General features: G+C 58.7%; 1 protein-coding gene across 2 annotated transcripts in view; it reads left to right on the top strand.

Annotated features, from left to right (window-relative positions):
* RBL2 (RB transcriptional corepressor like 2) overlaps positions 1 to 8,893 on the top strand; it is a 58,839-nt gene extending 49,946 nt beyond the window's left edge. For both annotated transcript variants that reach the window (XM_045818427.1, XM_045818423.1), the window contains exon 23: positions 8,244 to 8,893. The gene's annotated coding sequence lies outside the window, so the exon portion shown is untranslated. The remainder of the gene's footprint in view (positions 1 to 8,243) is intronic.
* Positions 8,894 to 14,062: the final 5,169 nt, after the last annotated feature.

Raw genomic sequence — 14,062 nt, 5'->3', positions numbered from 1 at the left:
TTCGCAGGCTCATCGCCCTCTCCAACACTTTTTTCCATCTCGCTCTACTCTGTTCTCGGCACTCTCAGCCCTTCCCCAAGCTGTACCTGGGACTCGTATTTCTCCAGCTCAGACCTCGCCCCTGAGCTTCGGGTGCGCGTATCCAACCGCCCTCGAGGCCCTGGTGCCTCAGACACATACCAGTCAGAATCCTTACAGCTGCAAATACCAGAAAACCCAACTTAAATTGAGCTACGTGACAAAGTGCTTTCTCTCGCAGGGCAGGGCAGGCCCCTGGGGTGGCACCCCTCTTTAGGCACTGCTCTACTTGCTATCCCCGGGTGCATTTCCAGGCTGGTAGCAAGATGGCTGCCGCCATGCCAGGCACAACAAAAGGTCTTTTTCTTCCTGTGGTTCCTTTGGAAGAGCTGGCAGACCTTTCCCAGCAGCTCCCTAGAAGCAATAACCATGTGTCAGGAACCATAAATGAGTCACTGGGTCTCCACCCATAATCATCAGGGGCAAGCGGACCCAGTCTGCCACGCTTGGCTCGGCTGGTCAGGGTTTCCCCAGGACCCCTGGACTTCAGGCAGACGAGGGGCACGGTCAGATTTGTACCTGGAAACAGGGACTGTGTGTGGAGAACAGGTCGTAGGGCCACAAGAGTAGGAGAGCACTGGGGAAACCACTGTAGTCGTTCAGCAAGAGACAACCGCACAAATACGACGGTGGGGATGGGGAGGTGAGTGGCCTCCAGAGACGGGCAGGACTGGGCCACAGACGAGATATGGGGCAGTGGGGTGACGATAACAGGCATATCATGGGTGACACCTAGATTTCTGGCTTGAGCTGCTGGATGAATGATGAGGCCATTCGCTGAGACAGAACAGTAAACCACGTGGATTATGGGAGGGGGGAAGAGGGGGACTAGTCGTCTTGGATGGGCGATGTTTGGGGTGTTTCTGTAAGTGCTGCTGCTCGTGTGCCTGACACATAGCCTTGGTTTTTGCCGAGTCCGCCCCTTCAGTGGGTCCTGTCACCCTTAGATCAGAGACCAAACTCCTTACCGTGGCTGTGGGCCCAGCATGGCAGGGCCAACACCTGTCTAGGTCCCTCTGGTCCCAGGCTCCAGCCACTCTCAATTCCTCGGAGGCATGACGCTCTCCCGTCCTGCCCCATCCCTAGAGGGCGCTTTGCACCGGATGTTTCCTTTGCCTGAAACATTCTTTTCACTCCCCCTCCCCCCTGCCCCCACTCTCAGTTCAGACACGGCTTCCTCGGAGCCCTTTTCTGTTTGCTTGGGAGACGGCTTCGTGTCTTTCTCCCGCGCTGCACTGCACACCCCACGGTTCCGGAGCTGTGTCTGTTTTGCTCTGGGTGGTTTCCCCAGCATCCAGCCCAAGGCCTGCGTGTAGTGGGGATGTGGGAAATATCCAACAAAGGAAAGACAGAAGCAATTTAAAGTGTGTTTAAAGCACCTACCCACCTGCGTGGCCCCAGCTCTGCATCGAGAAAGCAGCTCAGCATGAGGGCGACCTAGTCAAAGGAAAATGAGTGAGGAGGCAGCCTGGAGGCACTGAACTCTAAGACCAAAATATAAAGCTCTGAGAAAGAAAGCCACCTGACCCTAAACTTTGCCTATAAAACGTTCTCAGTCGCTTCATGTGATGCTCCTTACTCTAAGCTTTTGGAGCATATGTGGTGTCTGCGTCTGAAGACGAACCCTTCTTGCAGCTAGCTGGGCTGAATAGCTATGTGATCTCTCCGAGCGTTCACCACCGGCTCATTTCCAGTGGCCAGAACCATACTGAATCCGCTTTCCTTTCGGTTTCTGGGGCGTCGACTGTGCAAAGTGGATCTCTGACTCACGACCAGAGGGAGGCCTTCACAGAAGGAAGGGGCAACATTATGGCGAGTTGAAATGTGTTTGTGTTTCTGATACGAGCAAACACGTACAAGCCAATATTTTCATCGCGATCCGTTTGCCCCCGAAGCCTTCTGGGAAGGGGAGGGTCCCAGACGGCGTGGCACCTGTATCGCCGGTTGCGCGTGCTGGTCGAGACCCATGAGATGATTGATTGCCCAGCTGCATGTTCACATTTTAATGTGTCAGGAAAAAGTAACATCTCAAAGCCATGATTTGTATGACTAGCGATGTCTAGGATGAGACCACAGTAGGCATTTAAGTTGTTCTAAGTGAATGGATTTAAGGGATCTTAAGTGACAGTTCTGTAGTTAACAATGACCCTCAGGCATGGCAGAAACCCTGCATTTCTGACAGTGGTAGAAGTCTGAGAAACACTGTGCAGAAGGCGGTGCGGCTTCTGTCCCGTCCGCCTCCCCACTGGTCACTGCCGCTCTTGCTCATCAACACCTGAAGCGTGCGTCTGCTTTTTTGATTGTACCCTGTCTTCCCCCGTAGCTCCTGGCCCTTGAGGGAATCAGTAAATGGGTAATTAGATAGATGAAGGGGTGGGGCTTGCAGAACACCGCATTTCAAATCTAAGTCAGAGGAGCTGATGGACTGCTGTGAATATACTCATGCCTTAAGGAAAATCAACCAGTATACAACACTGCAGCTCCTAGAGGGCCAGAGAGAACTGATTTTCTTTATAACCGAACAGCACTTTGAACGTGGCACAGAGCTACAAATAACCGCCACTCCCTGAGCACGCCGATAACGACCCCACCGGCGGCGGCAGGAACAATCTTCTCAATTGCCCTTATCTTTGCAAGACCACCTCCTTCTGTGGTTTTAGAGCGTCTGGAAAGGCAGTAAAGACTTCAGGTTGGCTTTAGCTGGAGTGGCAGGCTCAGACTCGCTGTGGGAGGGCACTGTGCCAGCCACGGACCCCTCCTTTCTTACAGTAGGTAAGTAGCGATCCTGAGAAGACAGGGTGTGTCAGTGTGTTGCAGAGTCTGCTACCCAAAGCCAGTGACATGGTCACTGTCATTTATTCCAGCTTTTCATTATGGAAATTTTCAGTGATGTGAAAAAATAGAGTACAGTGACCACCCTTACACTCGCCACCTGGATTAACAATGCATAATGGTTTTGCCATATTTCCTCTTCCCAGTTTTTTCCTCCTGAGTCACTTGCAAATTAGTTACAGCCATCATGACCTTTGTTCCTGAAAACTTCAGCGTGTATCTATCTGCTAAGGACAAAGATGCCCCCTAGAACTCCAGTTCCACCACACTTAAGAAAATTCCCTGAATTCCTAGCTTCCCTGCACCATAAGCACCTGTTTAAACTATCCTAATTATCACGTCATAAAAAGAAGGTTTTGTGGTTATTGTCTTCCTAAGCCAGGAGCCAATCAAGTTTCATTGACTGCATTTGGTTTTGTCTCTTTAATCTGCTTATTCTAGAACAGTCCTTTCCCACCCCTCCCACATGGACTATCTGAACAAGCCAGGGTGTTTCGCATCGTGGATTTCTTGTGGTGGTGTTTAGCCTGACCCTCTATCCCTGTATTTCCTGTAAGGTCTGAAGACTTGGTTAGGTTCGGCGTTTCTGGCGGGGTGCCTGATGGGGGAGGAGACTGCGACTCCTTGAGCTATTGCTGTAGTGGGACTGCACCCCAGTGGTGACATGTCCTGGCCCGTGCTGACACAAGTCACTCGAGGGTCTGCTCCCGTAAACATTGTACCGGAATGCAGGCCCGGCTGTCGGCCACCACGACAGCCAACAGTCCAGAGGCAGGTGCTGATGGCAAGGACAGTGGTTTATTCTCAGGGCCGGCCACCGGGAAGGTGGGGGACTCCTGTCTCAGAGTCCTTCACCTACAAGCTACGTGTTGGAGCCCGCACTTTACAGAAACCGGGTCGGAAGAACGGTGGAGCGGTTCCGCCTCCCACCGTTCCAGTGTTGGTGAATTTGTACGTTTGCAGAAACGTGCAAATGGGTGCTTTGGCTGTTCCTACTCCCCACCCTGGAGGCTGACTCGGTGCCGTTGGCTTTGTCGAGGCCGACTTACGGCCTGCAAGTCCACTTGCCGGGCGCGCGGACACGAGTGCACGTGCACTGGGTGCAGAGGAGACGCGTTCGGAGGACACTAGGTGGCGAGCTGCGGCTGCCGTGCTCGCAGATGGGAGCGCAGGCCGCCGCGGAGCCTCAGTGCCATCGCTTCTTCCGGTCAGCCCCGCACCTGCTGCCTCCCCTGCGGCCAAGCCCAGGCCTCAGGGCCCCGAAATGGTGCACGTCAACTCTGACAGCGTTCGAGCGCACTCGCCCTCCCTCCCCCCCCCCTCCCGTGACAAGTTACCAAACGTTCCTTCAGGTGTGGAGAAGAGAAAAAGACTCCATCACTTGAAGGAGCATTAAAGCCAGGTGCACCCTCACAGTCCCCAGAATGTGACTGGGCAAAGGTGACAGCAGAGACCCTTCCTGTCTGCATTTCCCCCAGCGACAGGCAGCAGTTTCTCCTGACACCCTTTAAAGGGCGCTTTCCTTTCAGTAAAGGCGTCGAGACAAACCTCTCTCCACCCCCCACAGCGGCTCCAGGCAGGGAAGGCGCAGGGAGTTTGAATAACTCAAGGGGAGTCCACCACACCCCTCCTAGTGGGTGGTCAAGTGCCCTCTGGTGGGCAGTGGGAAGAATGCATGCAGCAAAGCAAAAATTAAACTTTCTCAGAGAATATATGGACTTTTTTTTATTTACTCACTTTTAGAAACGAGATGGGAGGGAGAAAGAGGGAGAGAAACATTAATGTGCAAGAGACTTGGTTGCCTCTTGCACATGCCCAGCCGGGGACCTGGCCTGCAACCCGGGCATGTGCCCTGACCGGGAATTGATCTGGCCACCTTTTGGTGTGCAGGCTGCGCTCAGCCACTGAGCTGCACCAGCCAGGGCGGTGTGTGGACATTTTAAACAAGTCCATGCTCTTAAAGCAAACCCTAACCTGCATTCCTGAAAAGGCTCCCTCTGGAAGACTTTTAGGGTTCTGCCAGACAAAGTGCTTGGTGGTCCCCAGCAGGGCAGCAGCCCCCTTAGGGGCCCAGAGCACAGAGGGGAGCGGTGGACGCTGGAGAAACATTGTCGCTGAGCCTTTCATCTAAGATCCTGAAACACCCTCCCAGGGTCATCTCCCAAACCTTCCCTCGGGCGGCCACGCCTTCGAAAGTTCCTGCCTGTAGCGCCCGCCCCCCCCCCCCACAGGTGTCTGTCTCGCACCCGGCTTCGCCCCCCACAGCCACATCCCTGCCCCCCGCCCCCCCATCAGAAGCAGAACTTGGAGTCTTCCTTCCCTGGATCAGAGATGCCTAGCGACCCTGCAGCCCTTCACACACGCAGGGCTCCAGGCCCCAGGGGTGACATCTCCAGCCCTGGCCGCCCTGGCCGGGAGCCCAGGGGTTCGGGGGGGGGAGGAACAGGAAGCCATCGGGAGAGGTCGCGGGCTGAGAGTGCCAGGCCATGGCTGCACCCCTCCTGACACCGCCCAGCTATCAGGCCCCCAAATGTGCCCGCATGACTAGGGATGAGGTTGGTCAGCTGGGGTCCGGTGTGTCTGGCCCACCTGTGTGGGGGTAGGGATGCAGGGGCAGCGGTGTCCCTGGGCAGCACCCCCCCGCCCCGACTCCTGGTGGCCCCGGCCCCCTCAGAGTTAGCCCGTCAGTCACCGAGGGCCACTCGGGCAGCCTCTCAGGAAAAGTGCTCCCTGCCGGCACTGGGCCCGCCGGGCGGCCCCAGCTGTGCCAGTCCGGGTGCAGCCAGCTCCTGCCGGAAAGCTGGCGACCAAGGGCCAGGAGCCCTCTGGGGTCAGCGGGGGAGGGGCTCCCGCTTCTGAGGGGTTGGGAGGAGACCACGACCCAGACCACCTGCCACCCACGCCTTCACCTCGGAGGCTGCCTTTCCCGGGGTCTTTCTGCCTGAACCCACGCGGCAGGGGGTGCAGGGAGGCCCCATCTGCCACAGCCATTAACTCTTAGCCGGTTTGCACCAGGAAATGGGCTGATTAGAGGGTGTGTCCTTGTGCTTCCCCGGCAGTAAAACTCAAGGTCACGCGCAGAGAGAAGGAGAGCAGGGGGTTATGCCAAAAAAACAGATGACCCCAAGGTGTTCCGATGCCTCCACTGTGACCACCACGACCTCTGACCTCTCACCTGGACGACAGTGCCAGCCTCCTGGCTGGGCTCTGGCTGCCCCACCTCCCCCCAGTCTGTTCTTTACCCCACGTGAGAGTGAGCACAGTAAGCCTCAGGTCAAGGTGTGCTGTGCTCTGCTTGGACCCTCTGATGGTCCCTGTCTCACGCAGACTGAAGGCTAATGAGACCCCCAGTGACCCAGCTGCCGCCGCCCACTCCCCCATCCCCACTCCACCCCACCACTCCCTCCCCACTGCACTCCAGACTCCAAGGACCAGGCAGCTCCTGGAACGTTCCAGGCACGCTCCTGCCTCAGGGCCTTTGCACTTGCTGTTTCCTCAGCCTGGGACACACCCCCCCTTCACTCTTCTCACGCTTCAGCCCTTCCCCATCAACACACGGCATCGGTCACACTGCGGGCCTCTGACGCTGACACAGGATGCAAGGTCCGGCCAGTCTGTTCTCACACGTGCTCAGGAAATCTGCCCAGCCTCTGCTGACGCCAAAACACTGCAAGTGCCAAAACACGATTATTGTTGCAACACGTGTATTTCATTTTAAAATGATAATATGGTTAGCTAGCCCAGACACAATTGTGAGGCACTGGGCTCATTTTTTCACTGTAGGATCTCACCATATGGGGGCCTAGAAATTGGTACGTTCACAGCAAAATTTCCACAGCCATGTAGACGGCAAATGTAGTTCTGTGATTTTTTATGTTCTGTCGTTTCCTTTTGAGAAACACTATTGGGGTGTGATGGGCAGATAAAAGGCTGCACCTAGTTCATGAGCACGACTTGAGTTTGGAGGTAAGTACTCGCCCGTGAAACCGGCACCACAACCCAGGTCATAAACGGACCCGTCGCCTCCGCTAGTTTCCTCCCACACGACTTTCTATGGCGCAAACACTGGCCGTGAGCGCCGCCCTGTTAGCAGATGTTCGTGCGTGCAGAGTTATACTCAGAACCGCGCTGTGCCGCTGGCTGCAGGCCCAGGGCCCTGCAGGGTGCGGTGGTCTTGGAAAGCGGACTCTGCGCCCTTTGACACCTCCCGCTGCCCCCGCCCCCCAGCCCCCGCCCCCGCCCCCGCCCCCGGGAACCGCCCTTCTGCTCTCTGCCTCTGCGAGTCACGAGTTGGGCCATTTCGGATTCTGCGTGGAGTCAGCTTTCTCCGGTTCTGGCTCACTGCACTCAGCGTGACTTCCAGGGTGCACGCCTCGACCCCAGCTCCCAAAGAGCCAGGACTGACCAATCAGAAGCTTCCATTTCCTTCCACACTGCACCGCCCCACTGGGGCAAGGGCTGCCGTGTGATACAAATTAGCCTAAGGAGCCTGGGGTTTCGGCCTCTGGCAGAAGTCTCGGGGCCCAGAGACAGGGTGATTCCTCCCTGGACCTCACCTTCGGCGAGGCCAAGTCCTTCCCATCTCCCCAAGCAGCCCGCTCCCAGCCGGCTCCCAGCCAGCCAGGCCTCCACCGCATCAGCTGCCTGGGGCTGTGGGGGGGCGGGTGCCGGGACCACCACTTCACAGCATCACAGGTGCCAAGAAAACAGGAAGCGATCCCACAAAAAGCCTAAGCTCTCCACGGGGAAAACTGGGCCCCGTGTCTGCGTGGATTCTGGGACCCATCTTTGCTCACAGTATGTCGAACGCGTCAGCAGAATTCCCTAAGCCCGAGGCTCGAGGCGAATGTGGACGTGGGGCTCGAGCTGGGCAGGAGCCCACGGCAGCCCCCGGGCCTCTGGTGTGCCGGGCCCGACCGCACGCCTGCCCCCTAGTGTTGCCTCCACAGCTGCGCAGGCCGAAGCACCGTGGCCGGAGGCGGCCCCCAGGCTCCCGGCTGGCAGCCCCCGCTGAGCAGCCCAAAGTCCACCCCAGCAGTGGAGGGACAGGCAAGGACGGGGTCAAAGGAGCTGAAACAGATATGGCCGGCCCGCACACCCCGGCCCCGAAACCGAGGGTCCTGGTGACTTGGACTGAGTTGAACCGTGGCGTGGGAGCGGCCACTTTCCCTCTCCCTCTCTCTCGCACGCCCTGCTGCCCCCCCCCCACTGCTCCCTGACGGCGAGGGTCCGGGACCCCGGTGCAGAAGGCAGCAGCCAGGTTCCGATGGAGGGTCAGGGGTTCCCACCCCAGGCCGGCTAACAATAACATCTCAATCTGAATTGTGTTTCAGCTCCTGAACCTCAGATGGATGAGGCCTGGCCACTGCTCCTTGACACCAGTTCTGGCCGCAGAAACCGACCTCGGAATTCTTTCTCCTAAAGCCCCAAAGATATGATTTCTTACTCTTTGCTCACCCCTGACCAATCAGCTCCCCGCTCAGCACCCAAGATCTCAGCATTCTCTCTCAAGCCCTAAAGAAATGATTTCTTACCTTTGCTCACCCCTGACCAATCAGCTCCCCGCTCAGCACCCAAGATCTCAGCATTCTTTCTCAAGCCCTAAAGAAATGATTTACCTTTTGCTCACCCCTGACCAATTAGCTCCCCGCCCAGCGCCCAAGACCTCAGCACTTTCTCAAGCACTAAGATGATTTCTTACTTTTTGCCCACCCCTGACCAATCAGCTGCCAGCTCAGCACCCAAGCAAGACCTCAGCAATCTTTCTCCCTAGGCCCTAAAGATGTGATTTCTTACTCTCTGCCCACCCCTGACCAATCAGCTCCCAGCACGACCCCCGACCCCTACCCCTGTGATTTTGTGATTTTGCTCTATAGATTCTGTAACCCCCAGGCCACGGAGGCTCTCCTTCCAGAGCTCGGGCTGGCCCGCCTCCCGACTGGCCGATCCTAATAAATCAATCAATGCCTTTCTTTACTGCAAACCCGGCTCTCGTGCATTTTTGGCGGAACTCGATCCCTGGGGTTTGGTGCTGTCTCCACGAGCAAAGGGCCTTGGTCGCTCCCTGCGAGCGAGACTCGGGCTCAGCCGCTGCTTCCGCTGGGCCGCATTCGCTTCGCAGCGCGGGCCTGGGGCGGGGCTGGCACTGTAGGCGTGCAGGGTTCACCTCGCACGTGCAGAGGCACGACCTGGGTTAGACCCACCTTGCGCAACGGCTCTACCCCGTCCGGTTCCTGGCACCCCACGCGTGTCCCGATGCCCCCACACTTTCAGGAACCCCACAGGGTTGCAGTTCCTGCCTCACCTTCCCCCGTGGTGACTCCCTGCACGAGGGGGTACGGCCACCGCCTTCTCTCGCATGGGTCACCACTCGGGTCTCCCCACCCAGTCCTCCTAGCCCCGCCCCTCCCCAGTTCCAGCAACACCGGGAGGACCCCTGCCAAGGCGGCTCCAACAAAGGCCTCTGCCTCTGCCTCTGCCACAAAGTCCTTCTGCTCCGGGGAAAGACAGGAAAAGGGCCCGGGGGAGGGGCTGCAACCCTCCGGGGTTGCAGGAGGCCTGAGGCCTGGCGAGGCAGCGTGAGGTTTCTGGCCTCACTGCTAGTTAGCTGCTGGCTGGAGGGCTGCGTGGAGGGCAGGGAGTGGGGCCTGAGCGTGCGTGCGTGCACATGTGTGCGTGGGCACGAGTGGACAGGGGCCGAGAGGGTGGGAGGGGCCGGCGAGGTGCACAGACAGACTCTCGGCTTGCACAGCTCACCCCAGAGAGTTCTGGGCTTCACAGGCGGAACAGAAGATAAATGGATTAGCCAGGTGAATAAACCTGGATTAAAAACTTTCTGAAAAATCAATCTGAGAGAATGTTTGGGCCAACAAAATACGGTCGTCTGTGTGGGACGGCCTGCAGAGATCGAGGCCTGCGAGCCTGGGAGACCACCTCTGGTCTGCGGTTGCCCTGGCCTGGGGGGGGTGGGGGGGGCGGCAGGCTCCTCGGTAACTGCACCGCGGGTGAGGCCAGAACGCACGGCAGCGTTAGAGATGACGCTTCTTCCACTGAAAATTAATTTCTTTGCTGACCAACAAAGACCAAAGTAATTTCAGGATTTTAAGGATGGCGAGACATCATAAAACTGTTGACACTTTTCTCGCCGCCCTGACATTAGACACGGAAGCTGCTTGGAAATGACGGAGAAACGCCACCCCACCTCCCGCCCGCCCCCAGGCAGAAGCTCCAGTCCCAGGGGCAGCCGGCCCACGGTCAGAGGCCTGGCTGCCCAGCGCCCGAAGCTTCAGGAGCAGAAGGGACGGGAGGGCCAGGAGAGCAACGTGGCAGGTCCAAGGGCTTCTCTTCTCCGGACTCGCTATGTGCGAGACACACCAGGATGGGTTGAAGAGCAGCCTCAGGAAGAGACCCAGCCCGAAGTGGAAACAAGGGAGGACCCAGCACCCCAGCCCGAGCGGGAGGCGGGGCGGCAGGAGAGAGGGTGCCGTCGGGCGGGAGGCCCTGTGGTTTGAAGGACCCAGAAAGGGCCACGCAGCAGACAGGATAATCTTTCTAATTTTGTAAATTAATTTACTTATTTTGGAGAGTCGGGAAGGGTGGGAGAGAGGGAGGAAGAGAAACACTGAAATCTGAACAAGACAGGGAATGACTCCTAATCTGGGTGATGTCCGACCCGCTCCCCACGCGTCCCTGGCCTCAGCCCAGGGACCTCCTCCCCTTCCCGTCCACACCCACTCGCCGGGCGACCTCGTCCAGCCTCCCGTGGCTCCTGCCTGAGTCTCCAGCCTGCCCTCTCCGGGAACTCCCGACTCCCAACACCCATTGCTCACTCGACACCTTCCCTGGACACGGTCACCTCCGGCACCTCGGCCACCTGCTGCGCCACGCTTGTCCTCCAAGGGCCACCCCTCCATGGGTTCAGTGGTCAGAACCTTGGAGTTGCCCCGGCAAATCTGGGGCACCCCCACTTCCACCCTACCCCGAAGGCAGCCGCTTCTCACCACCCAACCTGCTTCCCTGTGGCTGGGGCCAGCCGCCCGGCCCCCTGGGTTCCTGTCGAAACTCACGGGTCCCTCCCCGTCTGCGCTGCGGACATGCCCGAGCAGGTTCTCGTGAAGCCCCCGCAGCGGGGGCTCAAGGGGCGCTGGCGAGGTCACCCTGGGGTGAGCGTGTGCAGAGGGGGCAGGCCCCGAATCACGGCTGCCCTGGCTGGGCTCTCGCTCAGCCGGCAAGCTAGAACTCCCCCTTGCTTCCCTCGGCTCCACGAAACTCGGGTCAGCCCCACGTTTGTGGGGCAGCCCCAAAGCCCAGCCACAGACAGACAGCTTCCCCAGGAGCGGTAGCGGTGGCTTGTCCCAGCACCACCCCCCCCACCCACCGTAGGTGCTGCCTGCTTTGGGGGTGAGACGGCAGCCCCCAGGCCCAACGCCACGTCTCCCACGGAGCCTTCTCTGCACGCACGCCTTGCTAGGCCCGTGGGCCCACCCACGTCTCTCCGGGGGCTGCCAGCACTCACATGCAGGTGCTGAGGGGCCTGTGCGCCCACCTGTGGGGCCAGCCCCCCTCCCCAGGGGACCGAGAAGTGCTAATGCCGGGCGCCCTCCGCCCCACGAAAACAGCCACCGGGAGCCCCTCTGACGCAGAGACGTCAGGGCATTGACCTGCACCCCTGTCAGGCCGGCCCTTTGAACCCGCTGGCCCCACGATTCCGAGTTTGAATCTGGTTTTAAATGGCAGTTAAAAATTGCATGTGGCACTTCACAATGAGATTTAGCTTGACAGCTTGGACATAAAACTAAAAATAAATGACTTCACATCCAAATAATAAGTAATAACAATGTTAGCCTGCATAGGGAGAGCAGGGCCGGGCTCGGATACAATATTAATTTTAGGGAGATGAGTGACTGGGGAGCGACAGAGGCGCAGAGACGAGCCCTGCACGCGGCCCGTCTCCCTCATCCCCCAGGCAACGGGCTGCCTTCCTCTGCCGCCGCGCGGCAATTATGCGGTGTAATGGAGGCAGCGCAAATAAGCAGGAAGATTTTATTAAACCAAATGAGCAAATCATCTGCGTATTATTGCGATTTGATTGACACTGACAAGTGCCGAGCCAGCGCGGAGGTGAATATGATAAAGCAGCTTGCAGCAAAGCTCTTGATAATGTTACTCTTGATAAAGTTGCCGGGCCACCCTCTCTAAGTAAATAAAGGGGAGAGGAGGGTGACGCATATTAATCTCCCCCGTTTGCCGCCCTCGGGAGGGCCCCGGCGGGGGAGGGGAAGTGGCCCGGGTTCGGCGCGTGGCATTTCCCATGAACGCCGAAATTGCATCCGTGATTCGCAGAGACTTGACGATAATATATTAATATTAAAACTAAAGGTCATCCCACATAACAGTTAAGCTGTCTGAGCTTCAACCTTTATACCAATAACAGACTCCGGAAAGTAAGGGAGAAATATTTGAATACTCGGAAAAAAATATATACATTTTAAAAAGGAAATGTTATTTGGGAGGCTGGCTGGCTAGCGCGCGCTCGGCGGCCCCGCACCCCGCTGCCTTCTCCCGGGGCAATTTCAGGGCTACCCTGAGGACCGCGGCATCTGAGGCCGCGGGAGGAAAGGAGATTAATTGCCACAGGCCTCCGGGCCCTCGCGCACCGCCGCGTCCTGCTAATGATTCCCCCGCGAATGGGCGCGCGCTGCCTCCGACCACGCTCCACGGAGTCAGCATAAAACTTGGCCCGGCTGCTCGGGGCGCTGGCGGCAGAGGGCCCAGCGCGGGGCGGGCTCCGTCTGTGGCCGTGTGCGCGAGAGCCGCCCGCAGGCAGGGGGCCGGCCACCATGACCTCTGGAGCTCCCTGGAGGGGCCGGTCTGCCCCGATTCTGTCATCCGCGCGGCTCTGACAAAAGGGGGTCTGCTGGGTGGGGCGGCGGGGGCCGGCGCCGCCGTGGCCGGGGAAGAGACGCTACCAGGAGGTCGGCCACACGGAGGGGCTGTCCACTCTGGGGTGGGGGGGGGGGGAGGCGTTTCCACCGGGCCAGTTAAGCCCGAGCCCGAGAAAGGAGTTTCCTAGCTGGAAGGTTTACGGGGCCCTGGTCGCGTGGGCAGGTCCACCGGCCGGCCTGGGAGGGCTGGGTGGACAGAGCCTGGGGTGCGGAGGCTCCTGGACAGGCTCAGCAGCCCCCTAACTCTGCATCCAGTGACCTCGCTGGTAACTGTTCAGCAGCCTCCGTGGCGCGTTTACACCAGGAAAGCTCGCACACACCGCAGACGGGGGCTCCCCACGCACCGCCAGGTGTTAAACTTTTCAGCAGCATCACACTGACCGGGGGCAGCGTCAGCCTTCCGTGGTTGCCCTGGCACCAGCCTCCCCTCCTGGGGCACGGCACAGTGCATTTTGTCCAGAACTTGCCGTCTGTGTGAACCCCCGTGGGGTACGAAGCAAGGGGCGGGGAGGGAAAGACCGGATGTGGGCCCAAGTAATAGAACAAGTCTAACAAACTTCTCTGGGCAATTCTTCTGAGAAAAGACTTCCAACTCAATCTCTCAGGGCGGCGCCTGCCCAGAGGCTCCCGCCCAGGCAGCCCTGCGGTGGGGTGGGGGGGGGGGGTGCCCACAGGGGCTTCGGCGCCGGGTCTGTCTGAAGGTGCCCCCTGACCCCTGGCTACCGCTCACCTTGCCGGGACCCTAAAGGAGCTTGTGACCTGGCCGCCCTGGGCCTCGTCCATCTCCCTGACTGGCCCGGCCTCAACTTTGCCAGGGAGACCCCCTCCATCTTCTGCTGTGGGGTCTCCTTGGCCCTCCTGGGGGGGTGCCTATGGCTGCATCCACACCTTGAGGACACAATGGAAGACAGCTCTGCAAAGCCCTGCTGGGGCCTGGTCCCACCAGGCAGAGAGGCAGGGGGCCTATTTCCTGGGTCCCGAGGGGACTTGGGGAGCAAATACCTCCTCCTTCAGCCTCTCGCTCCCTTTGGGTCACATTCGTCCTTCTCCAGCTCGAAGGACGGAGCCGAGGAATCGGCACGCAGCCCTCCCACGTCGGCCCAGGCCAGCCAAGTCCTCTTCCCCAGTGGGTTTTTGTCTTCAACCTGAGTCACGACCCATCCGTGGGAGATGAAATAAAGTCGGTGGGTCATGACCAGTGTTAATTA

Source organism: Phyllostomus hastatus, unplaced genomic scaffold, assembly GCF_019186645.2.
Source record: "Phyllostomus hastatus isolate PE091 unplaced genomic scaffold, TTU_PhHast_1.1 phas_scaffold_345, whole genome shotgun sequence".
Lineage (NCBI taxonomy): Eukaryota > Metazoa > Chordata > Mammalia > Chiroptera > Phyllostomidae > Phyllostomus > Phyllostomus hastatus.
Note: the sequence above shows the minus strand (reverse complement) of the source record. Positions and strands in the feature narration are given on the sequence as shown.